The following is a 13,517-nucleotide window of genomic DNA, read 5'->3' as shown; positions in this document are numbered from 1 at the left end:
CGTATTCTTGATGAGTTCTCCCTGAAAACAAGCAAAGGGTAGATCGTAAATAAAGAATGCTCGGAAAATGTGAAGTAACCCGATGAAATGCACAAGGATTCGAGCACTTACTAACAAAACGTCGACTCTGTGCCTCCAAGCGACTGAGTATCTTTTCCTCTCGAGCAGCTTGCTCAGTTATTTTGTCGCTCAAAGCAGTTTCTGCGTCGTGAAGCCTCTTCCGAAGAGCACCAGCAGCATCTGCCTTGGCCTTTTCAGCATCTGCCTTGGCCTTCTTAGCATCTGATTCAGCCTTCTTACGAGCCTTTTCACTTTGCTCCAATTTTTGAGCAAGTGCATCGGCACGCTTGTTGGCTTCCGCAAGTTTTTCTGCCAAAATAGTCAAAACCAGTCAAAATCACGACAAGAAAGGAGTGAGAAGTCATGGGCCAGGAGAAGCAGAAAAATATTACCTTCTGCTTTGCTAGCATATTCACGGTACCCGAAGAATTGGGCACTAAAGCGGATGAATTCCTTAATCAAAGGCTGATAAAGAAAGATAGAGAAAGAAAGCATCAATATAGTCAAAAGCTCGACAGCACAAAGCAAAAAAGAAGCAAACAATGAAAAAAGTCGATAGCATCGGAAAGTACTTAGGGACTTACATTATCTAAAAGAGGAGTCGTGGAGCCACCCAATTGTAAGACAGGCTCCGTGATTGATTCAACCCTTGCCCTTTTTGGCGAAGGGACACGGGGGCTTGTGATACGTCTCCGATGTATCGATAATTTCTTATGTTCCATGCCACATTATTGATGATATCTACATGTTTTATGCATACTTTGTGTCATATTTATGCATTTTCCGGCACTAACCTATTAACGAGATGCCGAAGAGCTAGTTGCTGTTTTCTGCTGTTTTTGGTTTCAGAAATCCTAGTAAGGAAATATTCTCGGAATTGGACGAAATCAACGCCTAGGGGCCTATTTTGCCACGAAGCTTCCAGAAGACCGAAGAGAAGACGAAGTGGGGCCACGAGGCGGCGCCACACTAGGGCGGCGCGGCCCAGGTGCTGGCCGCGCGGCCCTAGCGTGTGGGCCCCTCGTGACTCTCCCGACTCCGCCCTTCCGCCTACAAATAGTCTTCGTCGCGAAACCCCCCGCACCGAGAGCCACGATACGAAAAACCTTCCGGAGACGCCGCCGCCGCCAATCCCATCTCGGGGGATTCGGGAGATCGCCTCCGGCACCCTCGCCGGAGAGGGGATTCATCTCCCCGGAGGACTCTACACCGCCATGGTCGCCTCCAGAGTGATGAGTGAGTAGTTCACCCCTGGACTATGGGTCCATAGCAGTAGCTAGATGGTTGTCTTCTCCTCATTATGCTTCATTGTCGGGTCTTGTGAGCTACCTAACATGATCAAGATCATCTATCTGTAATGCTATATGTTGTGTTTGTTGGGATCCGATGGATAGAGAATACTATGTTATGTTGATTATCAATCTATGTGTTGTTTATGATCTTGCATGCTCTCCGTTACTAGTAGATGATTTGGCCAAGTTGATGCTTGTAACTCCAAGAGGGAGTATTTATGCTCGATAGTGGGTTCATGTCTCCGTGAATCTGGGGGAGTGACAGAAACCCCTAAGGTTATGGATGTGCTGTTGCCACTAGGGATAAAACATTGATGCTATGTCCGAGGATGTAGTTATTTGATGGGGATATGCCCATAGGGGGTGGGTCGCCAGTCCCAGTCGCCATGAAGATAGAGGCTTGGGTGGATCGCCAGTCGCCTAAGCGACTGGGCCCTAAGGCGACTGGGCCGTGATCCCAAGGAGGAGGTCCACACGGCTGGACAAGAAGATTACTTGCGAGAGGGATAGCGGATCCCGGATTAGTAGCAACTGATATGATTCGGAGTTATCTCCATGTAACCCTAGGCCGGGGGTGCTTATATAAACCCCCGAGCTTAAACCCTAGTGGACACCTTACTCGAGATCCAATCTCCCCTCGTAAGCTCTCGGCGTAGCCGCCGACCGAGCCCCCCATTGTAATTCTCCACCGAGCAATAAAGATCTAGCAGGACGTAGGCCTTTTACTCTCCGGAGGGGCTGAACCCGGGTAAAACCCTTGCGTCTCTTGCACCTCGACCCGTAGATGGCAATGTTCCCTTCCCCTCGCATCAATGAAGTGCTACCCCTCGTAGCATCCGCCGTGGTTACATCCACGACGGTGGCGCCCACCGTGGGGCATGGGACATCAAGCCTTCGAGCTACGGCGAGGCCCTACTCGCCAGTTCGGCGGCCGGTTGCTTCCGGCAGGATGATCGCCACCGGCAATTTCTTCCACATCCAGCCAAGCACCTACCGGCCCGCCTCGTCACCTCTCACGCACGCCTGGATGGTGCCGATCGGCTCCATCAACCTCTTCGTTGGGCTCGCCGGCGTCAGCGATCCCTCTGAGCCTCGCCCCAGTCGCTCACACGACCCCTTCGCGCCCGGCAGCTCCTCACCGCTACTCGCCCGGTCACCGGCGAGGTATACGCGGAGGCCGAGGCGGCCCTGGGAGACGATGCCGAGTCGGCGGTCGTGGCACCGACCGCTAACTCCACCGTTGCCTCGGCAGCCACCGACTCCGCCGACACCGCTCCAGTCGCCGATTCCGCCGATACCATCCCGGCCATCAAATCCATCATCGCTGCGATCGACGCCGACTTCACCGACATCATCGCTACAACGTCGGTTGCGGGATCCACCGCTGCGTCCCCGACTGCCCGCTCCATCGCCACAGCATCGACCAAGGACTCTATCTCCCTGGTCTCCCACCCGAGCGACTTCGAAGGTGGCTTCGAGGACGACTCCATCCTCTCCCTCTTCGGCAGCGATTACGACTCGGACTCTGTCGAGGCCCCGCGTTACCGCTACCCGACCGCGAGTCTTCATGGCAGGGGGTGAAGGAGAGATCCCGGCCGACGCCTTCACCACTCCCCTCCCCGCAACCGCCACCGCGACCGAGATCGAGGCGCACCGGGCGGCCCTCGAGGAGCGAGAGGAAAAGGAGCTCGCCGAAAGGCGAGAAATTCCGCCTCGAGCAAGATGAAGTAAGGGCCGTGTCCCACTATCGTCGGCGAGCGAAACCGCCGGCGCATGGAGCGCGCCCGCGCGAGCGACTTTCCCGCGCGCACGCCTTAACTTCGACGACCCGGACGGAGAAATCCGGGTCGCCCGAGTCCAAAACCCCGACATCCCGGAAGGAAGTCGGGCTGCTCGCGGATAGAACGGCGCGCGGAGCACCACCGCCACCCCCACCACCACCACCCGAAGTTCCTCGGGCAGAGGTCGACGCCAACGGCCTACCACTGCACTCGTCTCCAGCCGACAACGTGGCAGCTGCGCAGGCCGTCCTCGCAAGAATCCCCGAAACGGGAGACGGCGCGATCCTCGTCCAGCACGCCAAGGCTTTGGTAGCCAAGGCATTGGAGCAGCAGCACGCCGCAGCCGACTCGCAGGGGCGACTCTATTCGCGCACATCCGCCAGTCGCGCGGCGTCGTCAGACGCGGCAAACCGCGCAATCGTCCAACGCCAACAACGGCCCGCCGCCGGCACCGCGCGCGGCCCACTCGTCTAACAACCGAGTCGAGCCGCGCCCCGCGCGGGTGATGGTCGCCGCTAACGGGCAGCCAGTCGACGCCCGAACCCACATCGTCAACGACCAAGAATGGCGGGCGCGCAATCGATTGAACGACCGCCACGCCGATGAAGCCCCGCGCCAGAGCGCGTTCACCCGAATCGGCCCCGCTTGCTTCGGGCCGATGATTAGAGGCGAGCCGTACCCTGTGGGGTTCAAAGGACCCCGCGACATCGAGAAGTACGACACACACATCGACCCCACCGTCTGGATCGACTCGTACGCCATGGCAATGGGGATCCAGGGCCACTCCGAGTTACTCGCAGCGCGATACCTGCCCCTCATGATGGACGGCGTCAATCGCCATTGGTTCAACACCCTCACCGTCAACAACATCGACTCCTGGGAAGAAGCCCGCGCCGCGTTCATCCAGCACTTCGCCAGCGCATACACCCGTGCCACAACCATAGAAGACCTAGATCGCTGCGTCCAAGGCCCGCGCGAGTCGACCCGCCGGTGGGTGCAGCGCTGGCAGGCATGTGGACGACCTCCGGCCGGCATCAGCACGGACACGGCAATCTACTGCTTCCGACGCTGCTGCCGGTACGAACCACTAAGCGCCAAGCTCCGTCGCGTCAGCAGGGACAATATCTCAATCTCCGAGCTCTTCGACATCGCCACCCGCTACGCCGATGAAGACCCTACAGTCGACTCGGACGACGAGTACGGCCAACGACGCAATCGCCGCCCTGCGCACACGGAGCCTCGGCGTGGCGACTACCGTTTCGCCGGCCGGTCCAACAACGGCAAGCGCCGCGGAGAGGGAGGACACAACGAGCTAGTTGCTACCACCGATTACGAGCAGCGCGAGCCAAAATCGTTTCGGCGCGACACTCGTCCACCTCGGGAGGATCGGCCTCAGCCCAAGCGCTTCGACGCCCGCAGCCTCCTAGACGCACCATGCATCTATCACAGCAAGGAGGGCAAGCCCGCCAACCACACGACGGGAAATTGCTACTCCCTGAAGCAGATAGAAAGAGCTCGCCGCGCCAAGGAAAACGACGGCGGCAACCAGCACAAGGAGCGCGCCAAGGACCAAGACCAGCACAAGGGAGAGGGCTTCGGTCGCAGCGCCGGCTCGCTCCACACCTTCACCGGGGTCGGCGACCGGCGGGACAGGAAGGTCCTCGCAAGGGCAGTGGCGGTACACGCAGTCATACTTTCCGACGTACCCCGGTGGCTCAACTGGTCCGAGCAAAGCATCACCTGGAGCCGCGAAGATCACGCCCCCCGCATCGAGTACCCCGGGCGAGTGGCGCTAGTCGTCAGGCCCAAGGTCGCCGACTACTGGCTACCAAAACCCCTGATGGACGGGGGAAGCTCCATCAACATCATGTACTACGACACCTTCCAGCGGCTTGGCCTGCCGGACTCACGCCTTGAGAACACCAAGGTCACGTTCCACGGCATCGTCCCCGGGCGGAAGGCCTTCCCGATCGGCAAGGTGACGCTGCCGATCACCTTCGGCACGCCCGTGAACTACCGTACCGAGCGGATAACGTTCGAGGTGGTGAACTTCAAAAGCTCTTACCATTGCGTACTCGGCCGACAAGCGTTCGCCCGCTTCATGGCGACCCCACACTACGCGTACAACATGATGAAGATGCCGGGGCCTCGAGGCGTCATCACCGTCCATGGCGACCCGGAGATGGCATTGGAATGTGAGGACGACAGCGCCAAGCTCGCCGACGCCGTCATCGCCGACGAACAAGACAACTCCGCCGAGCTCGCCAAGTACCCGGCCGACCGCAACGACCCCGCCATCCCGGAGAAGCCAACCGAGCTCGACTCGTCCGCAGCAACCTTCAAGGCCGCAGCGGGCACCCGCCAAGTAGATCTTGTAGAAAACGATCCAAGTAGGCAAGTTACCATTGGGACGGGCCTGTCCGCCCAATAGGAAAGCGCGCTCATCAAGTTCCTCCGTGAGAATCGAGATATCTTTGCATGGAAACCATCTGACATGCCGGGTGTCCCGAGAGAACTTGCTGAGCACAAATTACATGTCGATCCCACCGCGCGACCCGTTAGGCAGGCAATGCGCCCTGTGGGAGAAGAACGGCGACGCGCAATCGCCGAAGAAGTAAACCGGCTGCTCGCCGCCGGCTTCATCATAGAAATCAAGCACCCGAAATGGCTGGCAAACCCGGTCCTAGTGCTAAAGAAGAACAAGACGTGGCGAATGTGTATCGATTACACAAGCCTCAACAGCGCGTGCCCCAAGGACCCATTCGTCCTACCGCGAATCGACCAGATTATCGACGCGGTCGCCGGGTCCGAGTCGCTATGCTTCCTTGATGCATACTCCGGGTACAATCAAATAAAGATGGCCAAGGAAGACCAAGAGAAGACTGCATTCATCACACCCCTAGGCGCCTACTGCTACACGTCCATGACCTTCGGCCTCAAGAACGCCGGAGCAACGTACCAGCGGTGCATGAACAGCTGCTTAGAAAGCCAGATCGGCCGCAACGTGCATGTCTACATCGACGATGTGGTGGTCAAATCGACTCGACAGACCGACCTCGTCAGCGACCTCGCCGAAACATTCGCCAACTTACGGCGGTACAAGATCAAGCTCAACCCTTTGAAGTGCACCTTCGGGGTTCCATCAGGACAGCTGCTAGGCTACGTCGTCTCCAAGCGAGGCATCGAACCTAACCCGGAGAAGACACTGGCGGTCATGCGCACCAAGCAGCCAGCATGCCTAGTCGACGCGCAAAAACTCGCCGGTCGAGTCGCCGCCCTCAGTCGCTTCATACCCCGGCTCGGAGACAAGGCCATGCCACTATACCGCTTGCTCAAGAAGTCGGAATCATTCCGGTGGACGGACGAGGCGCAGCGGGCCCTAGAGGAACTCCGAGCACGCCCTCTCGAATGCCCCTATCCTCGCGGCCCCGCCGCCAAAAGAAACCATGCTCCTATACGTCGCCGCGTCGAACCGCGCTATAAGTGCGGTCATGGTCGTCGAACGGAAGGAGGAAGGAAGGGAGCAACCGGTACAACGCCCGGTCTACTACATCGGCGAAGCCTTAATCGAATCCAAGCAACGGTATCCACACTACCGGAAGCCGGTGTACGCCGTCCTCAGGGCCCAGCGGCGACTGGCCCCTTACTTCCACGAGCACCCCATCAAGGTAGTCGCCTCAACACCACTCGCCGACATCATCCGCAACCGCGACGCAACTGGCCGGATCGCCAAGTGGGCAGTCGAGCTCGGCGTCCACAACATCACCTACGAGTCACGCCACGCCATCAAATCTCAAGCACTCGCCGACTTCCTCGCCGACTGGGAAGAGGCCCAGCAGCCAAGCTCCCCCGCGGACCTCAAACATTGGACGTTGCACTTCGACGGTTCTAAAAACCTCGAAGGAGCAGGCGCGGGAGTCGTCCTCACATCACCAAAGGGCGACACGGTGAAGTACGTCCCGCAACTCAGATTCGAGCCATGCACCAACAACATGGCCGAGTACGAGGCGCTCCCGCACGGCATGCGAGTCGCAAAAGAGATGGGCGCAACACGGCTGCGCTGCCTCGGCGATTCCGACCTAGTCGCCAGCCAAACTTCCGGCACCTGCGACGCCACGTACGCCAACATGATCGCATACAAACGCGCCGTCGACCAAGCCGGCGCTAGCTTCGCCGGTCACGTCGTCGAGTGGGTTGACGAGCGCAAGAACGAAGAAGCCGACGCGCTAGCCGGAATCGGGTCCAAGCGACTTCAACCTCCTCCGGCGTCGTCCTGGACATCCTCAGCCACCCCTCGGTGCGCGCACCGCGCGAGCTGGACATTGCCGAGCCACCTGCTCCCGACTCCGCCTTAGTCGCACTCGCCGTCGACAGCACCGATTGGACCGAGCCATACATAAGCTACCTCGAGAGCCAGGCACTGCCGATGGATGAAACCAAAGCACGCGCCATCGTGCGCAGATGCAAGTCCTTCACCATCATCAACAATGAGCTATACAAGCGCAGTGTCTCGGGAGTGTTCCAACGATGCGTCACCACGGCGGAAGGGCGCAACATTCTCGCGCGACATCCACGCAGGGGATCGCGGCCACCACGCAGCGCGCGGTCAATCGTCGCCAAGGCCTTTCGTCACGGCTTCTACCGGCCAACAGCCCACGAAGACGCAATCGCCCTTGTCCGTTCATGCGCCGGGTGCCAAAAGCATGCAAGCCGCCGCACATGCCAGGATCGGCATTGAAGACCATCCCCCTCACCCGGCCCTTCGCCGTATGGGGCATGGACATGGTGGGAAAATTCAAAACGGCCCCCGGCGGATATACTCACCTCCTGGTAGCGGTGGACAAGTTCACCAAATGGGTAGAAGCAAAGCCCATAAAGAAGTGCGACGGGAAGACGGCCACAAAGTTCCTACGCGAGCTCATCTATCGGTACGGCTACCCTCACAGTATCATAACCGACAACGGCACCAACTTCGCCAAAGGGGAGATGGCTGACTTTTGCGAAGAAAAGGGCATCCGACTCGATCTCGCCTCACCGCCCACCCCGAGTCGAACGGCCAAGCGTAAAGGGCAAACCAGAGCATCCCGCACGGACTCAAACCACGCCCGGTCGTGCCCCTAGAGCGCGCAGCCGGCTGCCGGCGGCAGGAGCTCTCTTCGTACTATGGGGCATCCGCACAACGCCTAACAGGTCAACCGGCTTCACGCCTTTCTTCCCGGTATATGGCGCCGAAGCCGTCATGCCCACGGACATCGCCTACGACTCACCTCGGGTCGCCAATTACGCCGAAGAAGACAACGAGCGAGCTCGCCAAGATGACATCGATCTCCTCGACGAGGCCGGAGACCTCGCACTCTCCGAACCGCCATTTACCAGCAGGACCTCCGTCGCTACCACGAGCCGCCGCGTTCGGAGTCGCTCCTTCCAAGTCGGCGATCCGGTACTCCGGCTAATCCAGGACAAGAAAGGGATGCACAAGCTGTCCCCGCCCCGGGAAGGACCATTCGCCGTCGCCCGCGTACTCGGCAACGACTCCTACTACCTCATCGACGTCCGCAAGGACGACAAAGGCGAGCCGCTCACTAAAGAGGTGGAGCGCCCCGGAACATCAACCTCCTCCGGCGGTTCTATACCTAAGGGAAAAATGTAATCCGAAAATTCAGAGGGTAATAAAAATCGCCGACCATTTTTTGATCTCAAGCTCCGACTACCTCTCCTTCACCCGCCAAATATCGTCATCTCTCATCCCGGGACATACCGGCTTAGTCGCCGCGACAAGCGACTAGGAACTGAGAGACCTCCGGTCGCCGCTGCTGGAAGAGAGAAGTCCACGATCGGCCAAGTAGCCGGGCTAACACGGGATGGCGGCGTAACCGAGGCGCAACACCAGGCCCGGTCACCCACCATCTCTCACGCCGTCGGGTGAAAACGGCGACTGGAACCCACAGCGAGGGCCGCACGCTCGGCCAGCCCCACGGGCCTCGGCGACCGCCTTGTGCTACGTTATAAAGCACACCAATGCCCTCCTCTACCTTAGGTTGGCGAATTGCGTGGCTAAGTACTTCGACTAGGGACCCCGCAAAACGGACCCGCGGCTCGCCAAGGAAAATACGCCCGCAATGATCCCCTTTGGAGTCGCCTAGCGACTGGCTCACCGAGCCACGACGAGTGGCGCGCTACATCCGAACAGCGCAAACTACACCACACCACTACTCCACCCATGAGGCTGCTATTCGTACTATAATGACTACGTACTCGCGACCGGGGACGCCCAGCTCGAAAAGGAAAACAAGTCAAGTCGATAGCCTTCATTGGGGTCGCAAGGCGACTGACCTGAAGGCCATGGATAGTCGGAACCAACTCCAATGCATCGCCGTCTCAAATAATGCAAAAGCAACCACCGAATCACATTTAAGCAAAAGTCATCATTCTATTTACAACTAACACCCGCTCGCGGGAAATCTAGCTACTTCTTACACAGTACTCGTGAAACTACGAGGACGACCCCGGAGCCCCTCTACGACAGGCTCGACGCCGTCATCGCCGTGACGAAATTTCGGCGTGTACACCACGACCGGATATGTAGACAGCCGAGCCGGCGGCAGCAAGCATGGAAGAGGCGCTCCGCGGGGTAGTCCACCGGGCCCGGCTCCTTCTCCGCGTCACCAGGAGCCGCTTGGCTGGGGATATGAGTCTCCAAGTCCGCGGTCGCCAGTACTCGGTCGGCGAAGGGGCGCACCGCATCCATCAGCCGCAGCACTTCGGCAACATCGAACTCCCCGGCCTCCGAGGGGAAGCCAGCGGTGACCTCCTCCACGTCGAACCCTTCGCAGTAATGCGCCAGCACCATGCTCGCAGCCATGGTAATGCCAACGCGGCGCAGAAGAGCGACGAACCAGTCAACAACAGCCGGAATGTTGGACACGGCCTTGAAGACGGATGGCGTGTCCCGCGGAATCACCTCCCGCGGGCTCAGGTACTGGAGCGCGGCAAGTATCTCCCCCGCGCAGGCGATGATACGCGCGGTCGCGGTCGACAGGCATTCCCGTGGAGTCGCCGTCTCCACGAAGTCGCACGTACCTGCAGTCAACAACACAAGGAAAAGGGAAAAATGAGAACTTCCCCTTCAACGCCGACTCGCCACGCTCGGGGACTGGCCCCCGAGGCCGACTCGCCACGCTCGGGGACTGGCCCCCGAGGCCGACTCGCCACGCTCGGGGACTGGCCCCCGAGACCGACTCGCCACGCTCGTGGACCGGCCCCCGAGGCCAACCTCGCCACGCTCGGGACCGACCCCCGAGGCCGACTCGCCGTGTTCGGATACTCAAACCCCGGCAAATAAAACAAGAAGTGCGACAACAAGAACTTACCAAGAATCTGCCGCGACATCTCCCCGACGAAAGCCTCGAAGTTGGTCTTCTCGGCCCGCACCGCCAGACAATGCCCTCGGACGCCTCCTTCTCCGCAGCAAGTTCTTTGGCGTGCCGCCGCTTCAAGGCCGCCACCTCCTCCCGCGAGACGCGGCAGCCCCACGTGCGGAGTCCCGCGCATCGGCCGCGGCCTCCAGCCTTCACCTTGTATTCGGTGATGACGTCCTCCAGCCTCCCGGCCCTTCTCGCTCCAGACCTTCGTCAACTCCGCCACCTCCGCTTTCGCCCTTTTCCGGGCCTCTTCGGCCCGCCGCGCCCGGAACTCGGCTTCACGGTAGAAGGACTCCTTGACGAACCCTTCCCGAGCCTCGGCAAGAGCCTTTGCCTCGCGCCTCCGCTACAAGAAAAGGAAACGGTGAGAACGAACGCCCGGGCCGGTGACACCGAATGAGGACGGCGAGTGGGCATGACTTATCGCCCGTGGCAATCAGCTTCCGGCTCTTCGCGCCGCCTCCTCCACAAGCGCGGTCAGCCGCTTAATCTCCGCCTACGGAAACCAAACAAAAATGCCAAGGTCAACAAACAAAAAGCAAATAGAGACTCGACTCGCCCTTTCAGACCAAGTCGACCCTCGGGGACTGGGGGTGACTAGGCCACGTGTTCAGCCGACACTTACCACATGCGCCTCGCCAAGCGCCGTGTGGAGCTCGCGTGAAGGTCAATGAAGACGGCGGCGGATGACGCGACTCGGTCGCCCCGTCCGCTCGCATCACCGCCTCGGCCGACGGAACCTCGCCCGTCCGCGTGTCGGTGTCACCGGGCGGGGCGCGGTCCCCGGCGGCCTTGGACCGGCGCTCTTTCGCTGGCTCCGACAGGCCGCCCTCCTCGACGATGTCCTCTTCAACTTCGGGTGCCTTCCGCCCTCGGTCGATCCAATGTCGGGCCGACTCCTCCTCCACCACAGGCGGAGCAACGTCCGGACCCGTCGCCGCACTCGCCATGCCCCCGCGAGCCATGCCGGGTAGAGGAAAACGTTGGCGGTGGGCTCGACGTGGCTAGTGCTCTCCTTCTCCGCTTGACTCCCGGCGGCGGGCTCTTCCGGAGCCGACCCCGCACCCCCAAGGTCGGACGGCGCCGCCTTCCTCTCCGCGGCTTTCTTCTTTGCCTCGGCCGCCCTCGTGGCCGCCACCCCGGCCGCGGGCGGCTTCGCCAAGGTCTTCTTCTTGGACCTACGAGAGGCGAGGTGAGTCGACACTCAGTCCGGCCGCAGGAAGGATAAATTCGACAAGAAATACTTACTTCACCATGGGAATCGCTTTACGCCCGGACCGGCCCGAGCTCCCGCATCGATCGCGTCCTTCAAGGGACGCCGAAGCCTCATGGACCCTTCCAGAGAGTGGGGCGCAGCCGCTTCGATAGCGGCTCGGCCCCTTCCTTGGAGGGCTCCGCCTTGTCCTCCGGACGGGAGGTCGCCTCCTCTTCGGCCCGCGCCCTGGGACGAGGACTCGGCACCCCTCTTCGACCCGCGCGGGAGTCTGATGAAGTCCCGCGCCTCCGAGTCCGACTCGGTGCGCTCCACCTCCTCGTCGACCTCTTCCTCCTCGCCTTCGGTCATCTCCGGTGGTTCCTTTCCGGCGAGAGGAGGGAGGTGGTCCGCGATCTTCTGCCAACGCTGCAATCGAATCAAAGGAACAAGTCAGAAAGGAAGAAGCGCGGCTAAGCCGTGCGAAGTCGCCATGCGAAGCATTACCCGAGGCGCTGGGGTGTCTTCGGTGTAGGGCTGCAAGCCGTCCTCGAAGGAAGTAAAGGTGGCAGTGGTGATCTTAGCGAGCGCCTTCCGGTACTCGCCCTCGTCCCACTCGGTCGCCGTCGACCGGGTGCGGTCGTTCGTCCCCGGTACTCCCACATGGGGTGAGCTCGGCACCGCAGGGGATCAGCCGCCGGCCAAGCCAACAGCTTGTACATGTCGACCGCCGTCGGGCCGTCATCTTTAGCGCCCGGATCGCTTGGCGCATATCCTTCACCACCTTCTCCCGCTCGCGCGGCAGCCGACCGGACATTGAGGCGCCGCGGGACGCTCGGCTCGGGACCGTATTGGGGAATGCATACCTCGCCCGGGGAGTGTACTCCTTGGCGTAGAACCAGAAACGACGCCACAGCCGATCGCGCCTTCTTGGGGAGCGCCATGTCGATGAAGCTTTCCCCGACTTCACCCGGAAGGTGATCCCCCGTTCGGGATGAGTGCTTCGCCGTTCTTGCTGGCCCGAGTCGCCCGCCCGTGGAAGATGGACACCCACAGCGGGAAGTAGGGCGGACAGCCCAAGTAGCATTCGCACAGCCGCCACGAACGCAGAAATCTGCCGGACGCTGTGCGGCCCGAGGTCGGAAACCTTGATGCTGTAGAAGGCCAGCAACTGCCGGAGGAAATCGGAGGTGGGGAGAGCGAACCCGCGATCGAGGAAGCTCATGAAGATCACGAACTCCCCAGGCCGTGGGAGGGGCTCCGTCTCGTTCGCCGGCGGAACCCGCCATCGCTCCCGGTTGAACTCCGGGATGACTCCGGAGGCGACGTACGGGAGGAGAGACTCCCGCGTGACCTTCGACTTGCCCCAACCCTTCGCCGCCATGGATGCGTGTGGAGTGTGGAATGAAGATGAGATAAAGAGAAGATGGGGGATGAATGCGGAGGAGTGTTGAACCCTAATCCTAGGGGCGACCCTTTATACCGCCCGCACTCGCTCAGATTGAGGATGAGATCTCGTTCGTTGAATTGTCCCGGAATCGCCGCCCCGCAATCAACGGTCGAGATCTGCGCCGTCACCGGCTGAATAGCCGTTAAACTAGCCGTTAGCGGTCACGTCGAGCCCAACGGTCAACAACATGCGGACGGTGTGCGCCTCGGTCAACGTGAAATCTAGCCGTTGGCCTCTCCACGTGTCTCTATGGTGACTACGCGTCGACTGGCAAACGGCGACTGGCTAGAGCCGACTGTCACACGCCGACTGACTGATCAA

Source organism: Lolium rigidum, chromosome 6 (genome assembly GCF_022539505.1).
Source record: "Lolium rigidum isolate FL_2022 chromosome 6, APGP_CSIRO_Lrig_0.1, whole genome shotgun sequence".
In the NCBI taxonomy this organism is placed as follows: Eukaryota; Viridiplantae; Streptophyta; class Magnoliopsida; order Poales; family Poaceae; genus Lolium; species Lolium rigidum.
This window is presented reverse-complemented; position numbering follows the sequence as displayed.